The following is a 19444-nucleotide window of genomic DNA, read 5'->3' as shown; positions in this document are numbered from 1 at the left end:
TGATAAAAATAGATATAAATATGTGCATACCTGAATTACTTTGCTGTACAATTGTAAGTCAACTAAACTTCAATGAGAAAATAAAGTTAAAACCACCCAATGGCTTAAGCAAAAATAGCAATTTGCACACATAACTCAGCAGCCTATCATTGGTTTCTCCTGGAGCAACAACTGGATTTGGAAGCATATAGGATGCGGTCAGGACCCAGCCGGTCCCACTCGTCCTCAGGTCTGCGTCCTCATCCTGGCTCTGCTGTCGGCTGCAGAAATTCAAACCTAGGTCTTTTGTTCAGATCCTAGTCCTGCAGAAAAGCAAAGAGCGTCTCTCTTTCAATCACTGTAACTATGTTTCTCAAGCTTCTTACATGACCCTCCCCCTAAAGAAACTTTTAAAATACTTTTTCCTGCATCCTCCCTTGTCAGGAAATAAGGACCAAGATCTCTGTCAGGTCATGTTGCAACAGGGTTGAGCTCTGGAGGGCCACAAACCATGGTCCCGGTGAAGACTTTCCCATCCCCCAATAACCGACTCTCCCCTCCCTGGGAGCGCTATCACCCCCGTGGAGAAGGCTTGCTCTAGTTAAGTCTGAGTGGCTCCAACTCTAAACCAACAGTCACAGCCATCTGATGATGGACCAGGCCTGCATCACCTGCTCTCCTCCAGGCAAGAATCGAGTCAGCGCCACATAATCAGACAGGCGCTGGAAGGACTGGGTAACAAAGGGAAATGTACAAAGCCATGATCATGAGAAAGGTAAAGACTGGGGCAAAAAGAAGCGGATAAGATTGGACTGAGTGCCCAAGTGGAGAGCAAGCTCGAAGTGGGACAAAAATTCTCTATCAAATATAAGAGGCAAGACTGAGAAAATGGGTGAAGATGCAGGGACAATTTGGTGTGGAAAGGAGAACCAGGAAGAACACAAGCCTCGGATAACCTTGATAAATTAATCAAGAGTCAGACAAGTTGTCTCCAGAGCAAAGAGAGTTAGGTCAGGAACCTGAGGTAAATGGAAAATGATGGAGCTAGAGCTGGGAAGAAGAAACCAGGAGATGAATTCAAGTTGAATGCAAGTGTTTCTGATGGAGAGAGGCGCCAGGGTGAATTAGCACTAAGTGAGCAGGTGGGTGAATAAATTGGCCCTCTTCCTGACATTTTCAGCAAAATTTTGGAGACAGCAAGCAGAGAAACAAATATTCAGTGGTGGGAATTATCCAAAATGGAGTATCAGCAACACAAATATGGGATTTTTTAGGCAAGAATACTGGAGTGAGTTGCCATTTTCTCCTCCAGGGTAGCTTCCTGACCCAAGGATCGAACCTGCGTCTCCTGTGACTCCGGCATTGGCAGGCAGGTTCTTTACCACTGAGTTATCTGGGAAGCCCTATACAACACAAAACTAAAAGGGAATGATTCCAGGAAATCCCACATTTTTGAAAGAGAGGAATCACAGCCTCTGGACTGAACATCATGGAAGTAGTCATGTGCTGCCTGTGAACGGAAGAAGGACTGTGCAAAAAGACGACGAGTAGGAACTGGAGGTTGCGGTGAGGAGAAAGAGAAATATCGTTAGGAAAAAGGGGATGGAAATTCGGTAGCTGTAGTCAGAGAAGAAATATGCAGAGGTTAAGTCCTCTAGAAGACATTTTTATTACAGAAAAGAATACTTTGCTTTTTAAAAGCATGAATATTTTCCCTATTAATGACTGAAGAGGTTACCTAAAATGCCTACACTGCAGGCTTTTAGAAATTGTTCCATTTCAGAAAATATGTCAAAAATTAGCACAAAGAAAAAAGCTAAATTTGTAACTTTCATGCAGCTGCCTTCTATAAATGCAATGGAGAACAAGAGATGATAAACCATTTCTGAAAGTGATATGGATGATATAAAAGGCTCAAACTACCTTTTAACCTCATCTTTACTAGACGTAAAGACCTGAACAAAGTTTTGTTGAATACTTATCTGGAACATTCATCAGTGAAATTAACATCCATTAAATAAGTACAAATTCAGAAAGCTCTTTTGAATGGTTGTTCATATCTAAAAAGGTCACAGCAAATAACAGCTTGACAGGCTTCCCTGGTGGCTCAGTGGTAAAGAATGCACCTGCTAATGCAGGAGACGCAGGTTTGATCCCCGGGCCGGGAAGATCCCACAGGACGCAGAGCAACTAAGCCCCCAAGAGCTGCAACTACTGAGCCTGTGTGCTAGAACCTGGGAGCCACAGCCAAGAAGCCCGCACACCCTAGAGCCCTTACTCAACAACGAGAAGCCACTGCAAGGAGAAGTCCGTGCCCCCCAACTAGAGAGGGGTCCCACTCACCGCAACTAAAAAAAGCCTGTACGCCAGTAAAGACACAACTCGGCTTAAATAAATGAACAAAATTAAAAAAAAATAACATCTAGAGAATAATGTGCAATATTAAAGTAGGTTTATATAAAAGGAACTTGCTAGAAATCCTAAATTTTGGATAAAATTAAGATAAATGATTTTAATAAAAGAAAACAATTCCAAAACATTGGGAGGTGGGGAAGCTGACAAATGACTATTGTGGACAAGAGGAAAGAGATACTTCAAACAGCAGGAACAAGGAACACCTCAACAGATGCAGTCAGGGGCTGGAAGTAGCATTTTCTTTTGTAGATCTCTTTGGGAGTACGATAAAAGCCCCAAGAATTCCACTGAAAGAAAATTAGTAATTAAACACAAATGCACATGTTTTCCTTACAACATCAAGGAAGCCCAGATTTCAGTGAGCTCATAGCTCTGGTTTCTGAATCCCTGACTCACAATCTCCTCCTATGCAAAGCTGTGCTCCCAATAAGTCATGGGATGCCGTCCTCTGCAAAATTCTCTAATTCAAAAGGACAAGGACAAAATGGGAATGAAAAGGCCATGAGAAGCACAGGGCTGATACTGCAGACAGCTTTCCTTAATGCGGTCATCAAGGAGCTGGCCTTAAAGTGATTTAAATTTCTAGCAGATTTTTTAAATGATAGTATTTTATTCATACATTTTCCTTTGAGTGCCTCTCTTGCTGGTCCCACGAATTTTAACAGAAAACATTTACCTTACTGTTTATCATTTCAAGATATGTTATCATTAAAACTGCCTTTAACAAGGCCAAGGAACCCCCACCCAGGGTCCTGTTGTGGGGGACTCTGACAGTTCAGTGCACATACACTCAACTGTTTTCTGGAAGAGTACGTGTGTGCTTCACGTGGGACCCAACGGCCTACACACCAACATCCCGGGGAAAACATCTCCGCCCATCTCCTAACCTGTGTGCTAAAAGCTAAAGAGGACTCTTAAAAATTAATAACAATAATGACTTAAAAAGGTAGTCTTTCCTGTTGTATGTAGGTCCATACTTAGAGGGTGCTGGACAAGCCTGAAGCTGCTAAAAGTTGCAGAGTCGAGTGTATGTGCTATTTTGCTCTGTCAGTTCTAAGCACCACTTCACATCGTGAATTAAAATTCATATTTTAAGGCAAGAGAAAATTAAAATGTACAAGTAAAGTTGGACTTCCTACTTTTCCATTCCAGTCCCCTATAATGAAAAGGACATCTGTTTTGGGTGTTCATTCTAAAAGGTCTTGTAGGTCTTTATAGAACCATTCAACTTCAGCTTTCTCAGCATTACTGGTCAGGACATGAACTTGGATTACCATGATATTGAATGGTTTCCCTCGGAAATGAACAGAGATCATTCTGTCATTTTTGAGACTGCATCCAAGTACTGCATTTCAGATTCTTTTGTTGACCATGATGGCTACTCCATTTCTTCTAAGGGATTCCTGTCCACAGTAGTAGATATAATGGTCATCTGAGTTAAATTCATCCATTCCACTCCCTTTTAGTTCACTGATTTCTAAAATGTCGACATTCACTCTTGCCATCTCCTGTCTGACCACTTCCAATCTGCCTTGATTCATGGGCCTAACATTCCAGGTTCCTATGCAATATTGCTCTTTACAGCATCAGACGTTGCTTCCATGAGAAACACTTGGCTGGATGAGACACAAGCTGGAATCAAGATTGCCGGGGAAACATCAATAACCTCAGATATGCAGATGACACCACCTCTATGGTGCAAAGTGAAGAAGAACTGAAGAGTCTCTTGATGAAAGTGAAAGAGGAGAGTGAAAAAGTTGGCTTAAAGCTCAACAATCAGAAAACTAAGATGATAGAATCCAGTCCCATCACTTCATGGGAAGTAGATGGGGAAACAGTGGAAACAGTGTCAGACTTTATTGTTAGGGGGCTCCAAAATCACTGCAGATGGTAACTGAAGCCATGAAATTAGAAGACACTTACTCCTTGGAAGGAAAGTTATGACCAATCTAGACAGCATATTAAAAAGCAGAGACATTACTTAGCCAACAAAGATCTGTCTAGTCAAGGCTATTGTTTTTCCAGTGGTCATGTATGGATGTGAGAGTTGGACTGTGAAGAAAGCTGAGCGCCGAAAAACTGATGCTTTTGAACTGTGGTGTTGGAGAAGACTCTTGAGAGTCCCTTGGACTGCAAGGAGATCCAACCAGTCCATCCTAAAGGAAGTCAATCCTGAATATTCATTGGAAGGACTGATGTTGAAGCTGAAACTCCAGTACTTTGGCCACCTGATGCAAAGAACTGACTCATCGGAAAAGACCCTAGTGCTGGGAAAGATTGAAGGTGGGAGGAGAAGGGGATGACAGAGGATGAGATGGTTGGATGGCATCACCGACTCAATGGATATGAGTTTGAGTAAACTCCGGGAGTTGGTGATAGACAGGGAGGCCTGGCGTGCTGCGATTCATGGGGTTGCAAAGAGTCGGACGCGACTGAGCGACTGAATTGAACTGAAAATTGGACTTGAAAGATAGTTAATCTTTGTCTTATTTTTCCAAAAGTTATCCTTTCCTGGTTAAGCAGACAACGTCCAGAGCTTCCCTGGTAGCTGAGCTGATAAAGAATCTGCCTGAAATGCAAGAGACCCCGGTTCAAGTCCTGAGTTGGGAAGATCCTCTGGAGAAGGGATAGGCTACCCACTCCAGTATTCTTGGGCTTCCCTGGTGGGTCACATGGTAAACAATCCGCCTGCAAGGCGGGAGACCTGGGTTTGATCCCTGGGTTGGGAAGATCCCCTGGAGAAGGGTCACTTTCCAATATTCTTGCCTGGAGAACTCTATGCACACAGGAGCCTGGCAGGCTACAGTCCACGGGGTCACAAAGACTCAGGACTGAGCAACTGTCAGGTTCACTTTCAGACAATGTCCATGGTAGAAAAATTATAGTATTAAAAAAAAAGCAAAACCCAAATAAAACCCTCAAAAGCCAACCAAGCAACCATAATCTTTGTTGATAACTTGATCTGTTTTTCAGAAATACATATATGTTCCCTGGTGGCTCAGTAGTAAAGAATCTGACTGCAATGCAGGAGACCCGGGTGGGATTTCTGGGTTGGATCCCTGAGTTGGGAAGATCGCTTGGAGAAGGAAATAGCAACCCACTCCATTATTCTTGCCTGGGAAATCCCATGGACAGAAGGACCTGGCGGGCTACAGGCCATAAGGTCACAAAAGAGTTAGACAAGACTTAGCAACTAAATAACAAAAACAACCTTGACTGAATATAGTCATGCTACGCTGGAGGAGGTTTCCCTCTGAAATCTGGACACTGTTTCACTCTTCTTTATATCTCAGTACTGTAAACAAGCACCACAGTGAGTGTGACCTTTGGGGGAAACTTCAGTGGACTTTGCAGAATTTTATAAGTTTTCTTCCTTAATTTCAGACATGAGGCACTTTACAGCTTATCCCAAGCTTTTCCACCAATGCAGCCCTTTCAATGTTATTTTCTGTCCCACTGGAAACAAAGAATACTATTCTTTGCATAAAACACCTATTGCATGACCCTCCAAGTTTCTTACAAACACTTCCTCACATACTATCTTGTGTTCGGCTATTCCATCTCTCCAATCATTCAGTGGTTTTCTTCTTCAGCATTTCTCCTGAATTACTAAGTTCGAAAATATGCTTTAAGTTCCAGACAGTCTTCACAGAAGCACTTTTGATTCCTTTTAATCAGGGTGTCGCCTGCCTCCTCCAGCAGCCCCTTCTTCCCTCCTCATTGCTGGAGCACCGTAAATGGGCTTTCTTCTCTGACGGGACCTGCAGGACAATCCTCCTGAGGATGGTGGAAGTTGCAGTCTCTACCCACAGGGCCAGGACCTGTGTAAGAGGCCTTGGCCGGGGAATCCTTTGGATCCCCAAGTCCTCCTGTGCTATTAGGGCAGGAGAAAGCTGCCCAACCTCTATGTGGCTTGCAGGAGAACTGGCACGAACGTCTGGCATCAGTACCAATCATCCCCACCCCGGGGCCTTCATTTTCTGCGGGTCATGCTGTCCCTGGGACGGACCCGTTTCTGCCCCTTGCTCGGGCTCTCTGTTGCTGGTTACAAGGCTCAGAGCCGAGAAAAGTTCTTCCATTATCTCGGATGCTCACAAGGGCCCACAAGATTCAACAGAACAAGAAGATCCGAGTGGAGAACAGAGCAGAAAGTGGGTGACAAACTGGATCTGCTAGGCCCCCAGTACCACCCTTGGCTTCTGCTGACTTCCTGACCGCTGAAAATGCTCACTCATTTAGCTACAATCGTCATCTAGACCTGAAACCTCAAGATACAAAACTGAGAGGGGTCAGGATAGGGGGGGTGACTGAATGTGGAATTTAGCTGTTAATAAATACAATTAATGTCTTCTTTTCAAGGGAGGAAGCACTAGGTAGTGCTTTATTCTTAAAGATGGTGAAAAACAGATTCTTAAAGAAATGCTAAGGCAAACATCTACAAAAATATCATTTATGGATAGAGATGCAAAATCATACACAAAATAATAAGCTGAATCTGTTGCTTAATCATAAAAAGTGTAACAGGTAACCTTCGCTGTGTCCTTATATAGTGAGTCAGGCAACGCACTAGGTGATCAATACAAATCATTGCCCCCAACCATCTAGAGCTAATAAGATATTTCAGTAAGGTGTCCATCTGTGAAATAAATACACCTGATGCAAAGACTCTTCTGTATACCAAGAATAGGATTTATAACATAATGGAAGTCCATTCATAGTAGCAACACAAATAAAACCAGGGATAAATAACAGAAACGTGCCCAACTTAGGTGAAGAAATACACCAATCTGCTGACACCAAAGATGAAAGTAAAATGGAAAAACATTTTATGATCCAATGAGTAGTCTCAACATTCTAAAGATTTCTGTTCTCCCATATTATCTATATATTAAGTACAATCCCAATCAAAATCCCAACAGCATGTTTTAATGGAATTTGACTCGCTAACACCAAAGTTCATTTGGAAAAGGAATTATAAGATATGGAAACAGCATTTGGGGGTTTTTTTGCTTCTTTTAAATTAATTTTTATCAGAGTATAGTTGCTTTTGGGCTTCTCTGGTGTTTCAGTGGTAAAGAATCTGCCTGCCAAGCAAGAGGCGTGAGTTCGATCCCTGGGTTGGGAAGATACCCTAGAGAAGGGCACGTCAACCCACTCCAGTATCCCTGCCTGGGAAGTCCCATGGACAGAGCAGCCTGGCGGGCTACCATCCCTGGGGTCACAGAGGTGGACATGAGTGAGTGACTGAAGAAGAAAGGCATAGCTGCTTTACAGAGCTGTAGCAGAAGCATTCTGTCACAGAGGTCTCTTCCTGGCCTCTACACGCCTTAATCTCCACTCATCCCAAGTGCCTCCTCTTCAATAATGCCTCCCCTTTGATTGCTTATCACTGTTATCTATTCTGGGCATGCAACTGACAAAGTGGTCTTTATCCAGACAGTAAAACACAGTGAGTAAAAGCAGACATCTCACATTGCCTGGGTTGGAATCTGACCTCTGCCACGTACCAGGTGTGTGACCCTGGGCAAGTCACTGAATCTCTCTGTGCACCAGCTCCTTCTACAGTAAAATGAAGATCAGAGTTGTAACGCTGATAGCATGTTGTAGATTTGTGGTGAGGATTAACTAAACGAAAATGCAAGGTTCTGTGCATGCCACAGACAGCTTCACAATTGCTAATTATGATTGCGACTATAATAAATGTGTATATAATTTATATATATAATTTTATAATTTATATATATATATAAAATATATATATAATAAATTCTGAAGGGAAAAAAGTCCAGGTTTTCTGACCTTGAGGTTTCTTTTTCTAGAAAATTTTTCCAGAATTTTTTAAAGGTTGGAATGAAAAATAAACAGTTTAGAAACTCTAGCTTGGAGCACTTTTAAATACAGTTAGGATGTCGGGGTCTCAAACGTACTTTGGTTCTACTTTTAGTGGGAAAGGGGGCAAGTGGAATAGGCCCTTGAATCCTTGAATCCTTTAGCTACACAACAACAAAGTAAAAAAAAATCTCTCCTAAATGACAAGCTCTGGAAAATTGCACTGTGAATCTTTTTATATAGATCGATACATGTACTCTAATAGAATCTTTATATATAGAGTGATACATGTAGTCTAATAAAACTGGACCACCTTGCCCTCTCTTAAGGCCAGTCTCGGTATCATGAGGGATCAAAAAAGAATCCCCCCTTCCCCCACCCCATCCTCTAAAGCCTAGTAGTTTTTAACTGAAAATGCGGTTGATGATACAGATCAGGATGCTATGGGGCTCCTGGGCACAAAGCATTTCTGTGTCCCTTACTCTTCTGAGGACAGGAAACAGCCTTCATTCAGCCTCCATGACCTTCCCTGGATTCCAACCGGCAGATTCAAGCAGTTGCTAACTAGGGAAGGGAGGGGATACAGAGCACCAGGGAGAAACAGTCAAGAGAGACAAGCGCGCAGCCGTGGGGCGGGGCCCGGGTCCCCATCACAGGACACACACACCTTTGAGCCGCTCTGCAGATGCTGAAACCCCCTCCAAGTGGGGCACGTTAAGGGCACACTGGCCACAGGCGTGTAGAGCCCAGACTGGCTGGGACCAGAGGGCTGACGATGCTGACCCCCTCACCCCATCAGAAGAACGCCCATGAGCTGACCACGCCCTCTTTGAACCTTTACAGTTTCCTCTCCAAGTGGGGACACAGTTTTGAGGGCATTAGCCCATGGTGTCCCCCTTTGCCTGGCAAAGTAATAAAGCTACCCTTTTTTGCTTCACCCTAAACTCTTATCTCCAAGACTCGATTGAGCACTGGGGTACAAAGAAACGGAGCGTTTGGCATCACTGAGAGGCGGCCCAGAGGCAGTCACCACCCGGCCAAGGCGCCGCTCCCAGTACCATCCTCACCCATCTCTCTGCCCAAAGCTCCACACCTCCCAGTGCCCTGTGACCTCCCTTCTCAGGAACAGCCCACCCGTCGCGTTCCCCTCCCCTCAGGCCCTGGCGGCCCAGCTCCAAGGAAGGCCCACCCGCGCCCCTCCTCTCCTGCCCTCCCCTCCCCGCCTAGTTCTGAAAATGCGCCTCGGTGAGTCTGGACTCAAGTTTGGCTCTCCCTTCATCACGTGACAAGGGGAAAGGCCACGGACACTCAGACCCTAAGGGTCCTATCTCTGTCTTACCCGAGTGGGCACGTCTGTCACGGGCACATCTCCTGTCTGCATCGGTAATGCTGATTGGGGGGTCACCTTGAACCTGGGAGGTGAGAGGGCCGCTCCCTCCCCCAAGCCCTGGAGAAACGGCTGGAGGAGCCGAGCACTGTGGGAGACACACCTGTGCTCGGGGAAGGGGGGCTCCGTGCCCCAGATGGGGTCGCTCCGCGGCCAGAACCCCCCGCAGCGCCTGCAGCCCAGGGCCCAGCTCCCGCCCTCTCCTAGGCCTTCTGTGCCTGCGGTTTCACTCCTCCTTGTTTCTCGTGAGGAGTTGAAATTCTGTTCTCCTCTATGCTTTGGACACTAAAAAGAGTGGTCTGAATCTCCATGCAGGGCAAGATAGAAGAGGGTGAAGCAGAGGATAGGGCCAAGGAAAAAAAGCCAACAAGCCAAGAATGAGGCGTGAGTGCCAAGTGGTCCTGATCCACCCAGGTGGACTGGGGTTTTACAAACAAGAGACAGCATCAGGCCCTTAGGACTAAAATGCACACACTCTACACATAACATAACCAACAAGGACTGAGTGTGTAGACCACGGGACTCTCCTCAACATTCTGTGATAACCTGTGCGGGGAAAGAATCTGAAAGAGAAGGAACATGTGCGTATGTGAAGCTGAATCTCTGCTGCACACTTCAGAGTAACACAGTGCTGGAAATCAACCATGCTCCTACAGACCTTTGGCACATGCTTGCTGCTTTACAGGATCAAGAAAAATTCTTTAGGGATACTCAGAAGCATTTAGGAACACTGGGAAGAGGAAAGTGACAAAGTATTGCATTTGCTACAATAAAGTGGCAAAAAGGAAGGACTGATGTTACTTGGCTACTTGAGAGGAAATGCCTTTTATTAAACATTCCTGTCCTGAAAAGCGGCAAGTTACTGAGTTAACTGTGCTACAAGAACTACCTCATTTTGTCCTCACAGTGACTCTAGAAACGATGATGATGTTGATGACGGGGATGATGCTGCTCCCGTCCATTTCAGCAAACGGAGAATTAAGGTTGAGGAGAGTCAAGTCAATTGCCCCAAATCACACTAGTTACAAGGAGTAGTAGAACTGAGATTCAAATGTTGCTAGCCTCTTCTGAGAGTCCTCACTAAAAGACACTCTGCTTGTAACAAATGGCATCCTACTCTAAAACATTTGCTGCTGCTGCTGTTGTTACGTAGTGTCCGACTTTGCAACCCCACGGACTGCAGCCAAGTCAGGCTCCTCCGTCCTCCAGTATCGCCCAGAGTTTGCCCAGATTCATGTCCAGTGAGTCAGTGATGCTATCTAACCGTCTCATCCTCTGCCTCTGAAGCATAATCTGAAATTATTCCTCAGTGTTAAGGATGGGCTGGTCCCAGAGCCATATCCAGGGCATCTTGGTTACTAAACACAAAAGGACCACCTGAAATCAAGGTTTGGGCTTGTTATAATAGCAGCCACACACAGTCATATGATTTTATCATATCGCATAAAAATATCATAAAATTTAAATGAAACATTGCACATGGGTTTTTATTATTTAACTTTTATGGAGAGTTTGCCTGAGGGAGAAAAAAGAGAACAATACATATGAAGTATTTTATACCATTTATTCACACCTATGTCTGAATTTATCATAAGACTGAAAGCAATTGATAAAAAGCAGCTGGGGTATCAGAAAATAGAAAATCACCTCATGGTAAACTCCTGAGCCATTTACAAGGTTCCAGGTCTTTGCTTTGGGTCATTAACACCTTCCCTAGAGGGACAGGAGATGGAAGTGAGATCCAGATGGCTTATTTTTGAAACCTATTTTAACTTCTTGTTTTAAAAAAAAAAAAAAGAATGAGGAAAGTGCAGAAATCATTGGCTAAATGAGGTTTGGAGAATATCTGAGAGTTTCTTTTTAACACTCATCCACCCTAATTTGCAAGTCTAATGACAATGGGCCGCAAAAGTCAATTTGCAAACTGGTTGTCAGAGTGTTAAACCTCACAAGTTGAATAATGTAAGGACTGCTTCACCAGCAAAGAGATTGGGTGAGAGAAGAGTCTTTCAGATGACAATTACTTGGAAGAAGAGAAACCTAATTTCCAAAGTGAAATTATCAGTAGGGGAAACCAAAAAAAAAAAAAAAATCAAAGCTTGCCTCTTGGTTTTCTCTTGGAGCGCCACAGGTCCACGTGAGTTCATCAGCCCTGGCGTGCTGGCAGAGGCCTTCCAGAACACGGAGACAGTGAGGGGCCAGCACGTTGACAAATACACAGAGACACACGTCTGTGCTTCGGACCAGCGTCTCCAAGAATTCCCCCAAGCCTAACACGAAGCTGCAGAGAGACAGCTACCCAGTGAAGCTGCAGAGAGACCCAGCTACCCAGTGAAGCTGCAGAGAGACCCAGCTACCCAGTGAAGAGGTCCTTCCCTCCACAGAGTGCTCCACGCCGCCTTCGCTTGCTCGCCCGAGGCGGACTGCCCACTGCCTGGCAGATGGGGAGAGGCTGACGGATGTTGCCGCGCTAATTGAAGAGTGCCTGATGGACAGCGTCATGCTGCTTTCATGGGCACAGCAGAGCGATTCAGTTACTCACATACATCTGCCCATTCCTCTTCAGATTCTTTCTCCATAGAGGTTATGAGAGCATATTGAGTGGAGTTCCTTCTGCTATACAGTAAATTCTCCTTAATTATTTCATATATAGTAGTGTGTCTGTGTTCATCCCACACTCCTGATTTACCCCCCACCCTCCACGTTTCCCCTTTGGTGACCACAGATTAGTCTCTGAAATCTGCGCGTCTGTTTCTGTTTTGCGCATACGTTCCTTTGTATCCATCTTTAAATTAGATCTGACGTGTGCGTGGTATCACATGATACTGGCCTTTCTCTGTCTGAATTACTTCACTTGGCATGACGACGTCTGGGTCCACCCACGTTGCTGCGTGTTTAAACCGGGCTCTCGGCCGGGGTAGAGGAGCTGGTTCAGTGAAGATGTGCACAAGTGATGGGCCGCCTCTGCCCCCATGCTGTGTAAATGCTGTCCTTGGACAGAAAAGAACATTGCTGTCCTCAGGCATTTCTCTTCATGGTGTCTCTGTTTCAGCAGGTTACGGGATAAAATAAAGAACCTAATCATTTTAATATGAAAGCATCCATCATCTGGGAGAAAACCCTGAAAACACAAGGAACATTTATTGAATTGCTGGTGTGTGGTGAGCACTGTTCTCCATTTATTTCTTTTCTCTTCCTTTTCGTTTGTTTTCCATTATCTGTGTCTTTTACTCCTTTTCATCTGATAATTTCTGACTTTTAATAAGTGTTTAATAGACTTACATACTAGGTGATTAACAATCCACTTGGACTTTAAAATATGTGCATTATGTTTTTCATGCTTCTTGCTAACTCTATCGATTTTCCCTTTTTTTTTCCGTCTCTCACTTCATGCTTCTGTTGGATTGATACGTTTCTGTAGAATCCTTTTTTTCTTATTTTCTACTTTGGAAACTCTACTACATGTCTATTTTTTAGGGATTATTCTTAATTTCATAACTCATATTGTTGGTTATAAATGAGTCCAATGCAGTTAAATAATTCAGTATTTCTATATTCTGGGTGTTACCCCACATGTACACTAACTACACATTGAACATCTTTCTGACTCACATTATTACTTTTACTCAACTTTACCTGCCTTTAATTTTCTTTTTAATTGAATAGAAAAGAAGAAATGCAACTTCAGTTTGGAAACAGCTGCCCAGGAAACGTCCTTGGGGCACAGTGACGATCGCTGACAACACTGTGTTTTATACTTGAAAGGTGCCGAGGGAGTAGATCTGAAAACTCCCATCGCAAGAAAAAGCGTAACTGTGGGCAGTGACGGATCTTATCTAGACTTTTTAAAACTTTTACTTGGCTGCGCTTGGTCTTGGGTGCAGCCCACGGTATCTGGTTCCCTGACCAAACCCAGTCCCCCTGCACTGGGAGCTCAGAGCCTTAGCCACTGGACCGCCAGGGAAGGCCCTTCCTAGAGTTATTATGGTGATCATTTCACAATATGTACAAATGTTGTATCATCATGAAATGAATATAATGTCATAGGTCAATTCAGTTCAGTTCAGTTCAGTCGCTCAGTCGTGTCCGACTCTTTGCGACCCCGTGAATCGCAGCACCCCAGGCCTCCCTGTCCATCACCAACTCCCGGAGTTTACTCAAACTCATGTCCATCGAGTCGGTGATGCCATCCAGCCACCTCATCCTCTGTCGTCCCCTTCTCCTCCTGCCCCCAATCCCTCCCAGCATCAGGGTCTTTTCCAATGAGTCAACTCTTCACATCAGGTAGCCAAAGTATTGGAGTTTCAGTTTCAGCATCAGTCCTTCCAATGAACACCCAGGACTGATCTCCTTTAGGATGGACTGGTTGGATCTCCTTGCAGTTCAAGGGACTCTCAAGAGTCTTCTCCAGTACCACAGTTCAAAAGCATCAATTCTTTGGCCCTCAGCTTTCTTCACAGTCCAACTCTCACATCCATACATGACCCCTGTAAAAACCATAGCCTTGACCAGACGGACCTTTGTTGGCAAAGTAATGTCTCTGCTTTTTAATATGCTGTCTAGGTTGGTCATAACTTTCCTTCCAAGGAACAAGAGTCTTTTAATTTCATGGCTGCAGTCACCATTTGCAGTGATTTTGGAGTCCCCCGCAAAAAATAAAGTCTGACACTGTTTCCACTATCTCCCCATCTATTTTCCATGAGGTAATGGGACCAGATGCCATGATCTTAGTTTTCTGAATGTTAAGCTTTAAGCCAACTTTTTCACTCTCCTCCTTCACTTTCATCAAGAGGCTTTTTAGTTCCTCTTCACTTTCTGCCATAAGTGTGGTATTATCTGCATATCTGAGGTTATTTATATTTCTCCTGGCAATCTTGATTCCAGCTTGTTCTTCATCCAGCCCAGCGTTTCTCATGATGTACTCTGCATATAAGTTAAATAAGCAGGGTGACAATATACAGCCTTGACGTACTCCTTTTCCTATTTGGAACCAGTCTGTTGTTCCATGTCCAGTTCTAACTGTTGCTTCCTGACCTGCATACAGGTTTCTCAAGAGGCAGGTCAGGTGGTCTGGTATTCCCATCTCTTTCAGAATTTTACACAGTTTATTGTGATCCACACAGAAGGCTTTGGCATAGTCAATAAAGCAAACATAGATGTTTTTCTTGAACTCTCTTGCTTTTTTGATGATCCAGTGGATATTGGCAATTTGATCTCTGGTTTCTCTGCCTTTTCTAAAACCAGCTTGAACATCTGGAAGTTCACAGTTCACGTATTGCTGAAGCCTGGCCTGGAGAATTTTGAGCATTACTTTACTAGCGTGTGAGATGAGTGCAGTTGTGCGGTATTTTGAGCATTCTTTGGGATTGCCTTTCTTAGGGATTGGAATGAAAACTGACCCTTTCTAGTCCTGTGGCCACTGCTGAGTTTTCCAAATTTGGGCAATTACATCTCAATTAAAATGAATTAAAGACATTAATATTTTATCACTTTCTATGCTCCATGTTTCTCATGAACCATGTCTTCCTCTGGCCCACTGTCCATGCTGCCTACACAACCCTCAAGAACACTTAGCGAGGATCTCTGGATGGTAAAGTAATTTGATGTTTTCATGTTCTTTATTTGACAATATCTTTTTTCCTTATGCTTTTCCCCTTATCCCTGAATAATAGTTAAGTCTTGTATAACATTTTTAGATTGACAATATTATTTTGGCTTATGAATTTGTTACTCCATCATCTGTGTCCTCCAGAGAAATGTACTGTTGATCCAGCCGTCTCTTCCTAGGTAACCTGTGTGCACGGTTAGCAGGTTTCAGATTATTCTTCTGTACTCGAGGCTCTTCAGTGTCACAGACTCCCTGAATATGCCCTTGCTTCATTTATCCCGAGCATGGCCTGAGGTGCATTTTGATGTGTCGACCCCAATCTTTTTCCAACTGTAGAAAAATAATTTGCTAACAGCTCTTCAAATATTTTCTCCACCATTCCTTGTGATATCATCTCCTGAAACTGTTGCCATGAGTTTCAATATTATATCGACCAACACTGTGCATGAAAGATGTAATGCAAGCCAGAATTTAATATTTTTCTCATGCGGTAATGTTAAATAGTAAAAGAGAAACAGATGGTGTTAACTTTAATAGGATGCTTTAAGCCAGCATGCCCAAAATATTATAATTTCAACATATAATCAATATAAAGGTTATTAACAATATGTTTTGGAATATGGTATGTATTTTATAATACAATTGGGACTAGATACATTCATTTCATTTTTTTATGGAAGTATAGTCGATTTACAATGTTGTGCTGGTCTCTGCTGTAAAAGTGACTCATTAAACACATATATACATTCTGTATTTCACATTCTTGTCCACGATGGTTTATCACAGGATATCGAATATGGTTCCCAGTGCTATACAGTGGGACCTCCTTCTTTCTCCATCCCATATGCAACAGTTCCCATCGGCTCATCTCAGATTCCCAGTTCTTCTCTCCCCGATTGCCCTACCGCTTGGCAACAAGTCTGTTCTGTCTGTATGCACGTCTGTTCCTGTCTGTCCGCGCGTCTGTTCCTGTCTGTCCGTCCACGCATCTGTTTCTGTCTGTCCATCCGCGCGTCTGTTCCTGTCTGTCCGTCCGCGCGTCTGTTCCTGTTCTGTCCGCGCGTCTGTTCCTGTTCTGTCCGTCTGCGCGTCTGTTTGTCTGTCCGTCCGCGCGTCTGTTCGTCCGCGCGTCTGTTCCTGTTCTGTCTGTCCCTCTGCACGTCTGTTCCTGTACTGTCTGTCCGTCCGCGCGTCTGTCCCTGTTCTGTCTGCGCGTCTGTTCCTGTCTGTCCGTCTGCGCCTCTGATCCCGTTCTGTAGATAGGTTCATTCGTGCTAGGGGGCGCTAGTGGTCAGGAATCCACCGGCCAGTTCAGGAGACGGCAGAGACACGGGTTTGATCCCTGGGTCGGGGAGGTGCCCAGGAGCAGAAAGTGGCAACCCACCCTGGCCTCCTCGCCTGGAGAATTCCATGGACAGAGGAGCCTGGCGGACCGACACGACAGTCCAGGGGCCACAAGGAGGACACGACCGAGGACTGAGCGCAAGAATAAGGGATAACACACGGTATTCACGGACTAGACACGCTCCAAATGCTCAGGAGTGGCTACCAGCCACAGCGTCGGTCAGCACGGATTATAAACCATAAACTGCCCCTGTGTCTCTTAACCGCTTTTCTGTGCCTGTCCCCCTGTCTGTCTGTCTGGTAAATTGGCTGATTCTCCTTTAAATTAAACGTAGGCTAGTGTTTATTCCACCTATGGGCTTTTTGCCAATGACAGTATGGTTTACTTCCCAAACTTATTGATTCATTTTTATAGGAACTCTTCTTATATTGCTTCTGCCTGACTTCACTGTTATTCTTTTTTAAAATTCATTTTCTATTTGAAGGATAATTGCTTGACGGAACTGTGTTGTTTTCTGTCAAACATCAACACGAATCAGCCGTAGGTATGTCCCTTCACTCTTATTCTTTTAACACTTTTGACCTTGTCTCCATCCCTGAGATGCTTAGCTGAAATCCTAGTCCCAGAGCATTGGCCACAACTCCTTTCTGCTGCGATACAGCAGATCAGCCGGTGAAATGTCTCAACTGTTCTTTGGGAGGCTCTCTTCTCCGTCTCCCTCCCACCCAGGTTCTCCTAGTTCGCCTCTGGGCATCTTTTCGCTTTGATGCCTCTGCACAAACACACACCCCGCATGATAATGACGCCTGATGCGTGCCAGGGGCTTGTGTCTTCGCTGAAAGAATCACTGAGTAAATAAATGCAGAGCCCCAGCCACGGTCTTGCTTTGGATAGCAAGCCTCCACTTCACACCTTTTGTCCCTAAAACCCCAAAGGTTCAACTCTAGACAGCCCCTCTCATATTCAGATGCAGAGGCCAGACAACCCAATGTTTGTCCAATGTCTGTCTCTTCTCTGATCTGGAGCCATAACTACCTTACTGTGTTGCTACACATGTCACATTTATGTCTTATCTCTCTCTATAGCATTTCTTCGGTTTACTGTGTTTATCATTGCTTTGTGTTTGCATCCGAGGTTTATTGAGGCTTAAACTCTGTGTACCACCTTCACTAGAAGCTGATTAAAGAGCAAACTATTCATTAAGTATTCCTGTGACAAATAATCCAGTGTCTTTATTCTAGACTTCAGTAATGCTGGCCGTTTATTAGATTTTATTTCATGCCATCCTTTAAAATCAAAGGGCTCACTTGGTTATGTAGTATGGGTGACGTTCAAGTCCTGGCTATGTAGGACTGTCCATGAAAACTCACTAATCAAAATGAATAATTTATAAGAAGTATTTATTTCTCAAATGCTCTTATAATTACCTAGGTTTATTTTAGGAATTATTCTAAACAGCTTACTGAAATTCTAACTAGTGTTCTGCATATAATGTGAATGAAGCAAAAAAACCTTTTAAAATGTCACTTACTTTAATAACAACACACAATTATAACATGAATAAGAGCTTACTACTCTTATTTCATGAAATTAAGTTATATAACATATACCTATACAGCCCTGTCATTAGTGCTCATGGGAATTTTAATCATATCACAAAATTTCAGACACGGTTCTTTCCACAACAGAAGATGCCTTCTAGAAAGGGAAAAAATATGCAAATAAGATAAGACCTTTAGATAAGAGCTTGCTATTAAGAATAACTGGGGCTTCCCCGATGGCTCAGCTGGTAACAATCTGCCTACAATGTAGGAGAATCAGGAGACCTGGGTTCTATCTCTGGGTTGGGAAGATCCCCTGGAATAGGAAATGGCAACCCACTCCAGTATTCTTGCCTGGAAAATCCCATGGACAGAGGAGTCTGTAGGGTCAAAAAGAGTTGGACATGACTGAGCGACTGAACATACAAATGTCTTCACTGGTGTGGTGTCGATCAGGGCTTTGAGTCATTTTTTCACAGAATGATTTGCTTTTGTTTTTATTGTTGAATTTTAAGAGTTCTTTGCATGTTTTGGAGACTTGCCCTTTATCAGACATGTCTTTTGCAAATATTTTGGATGTTTTCATTCTCTTGAGAATCATACTTTAAAGTATGTGTTATATTTTGAAATCCTGAATACATTATTGCTTCAAAAAGTCAACTGAATTTACTCACACTTTATTATTGCTGCCCATTTCTCCTTTATCTCATGTGTATTTCTCATGTATCTCCAATAATTCTGTACCCAGTATCATTTTACTCCTGCCTGAAAAACACTCCCTCATATTTTTTTTAAGTATGAGTGTTCTGGTGATAAAATCTTTCAACGTGCTTATCTAAAAATGTCATTATTTGACAATAATGGAAAAATTTTCTCAGGAATGTCATTCTAGGTTGGGTTTTTTTTTACATTAAAGACATTTCATTGCTTTCAATTTCACTGTTGAGAAGTCAGCTGAATGTTTATTATTGCTCCCTTAAAAACAGTCTTTTAACTGCTTGATTTTAAGATATTTCTGCTTCTATTCAATTTTTAGCAGGTTTATTACAATGTGTATCCATAAGTCTTCCTTTGTGCTTCTTAGTTAGGTTTTATTGTGCTGCTTAAATCTGTAGCTTAATGTATTTCATACATTTGGGGAGATTCTGAGCCAATATTTCTTCAAGTACTGCTTCTGCTGTATTCTGTCACACCTAGCCCACTGAGACCTCCAACTACAGGGATATTTGTAGATCCATTTTCTGTGTTCACAGGCTTATTATTCTCTTTTTTCTCTTCAGTATCTATTTTTTCTCCTTGTGCTTCATTCTGGATACATTCTAAACAATGTTCCAAGTGTC

The 19444-nt window shown here is 43.4% G+C and overlaps 1 protein-coding gene across 2 annotated transcripts in view; it reads right to left on the bottom strand.

The window, feature by feature from the left end:
* Positions 1-19444, bottom strand: part of ZNF385D (zinc finger protein 385D) — a 931118-nt gene that overhangs the window by 869738 nt on the left and 41936 nt on the right. The window lies entirely within an intron of this gene.

Source organism: Cervus elaphus, chromosome 32, assembly GCF_910594005.1.
Source record: "Cervus elaphus chromosome 32, mCerEla1.1, whole genome shotgun sequence".
Lineage (NCBI taxonomy): Eukaryota > Metazoa > Chordata > Mammalia > Artiodactyla > Cervidae > Cervus > Cervus elaphus.
Note: the sequence above shows the minus strand (reverse complement) of the source record. Positions and strands in the feature narration are given on the sequence as shown.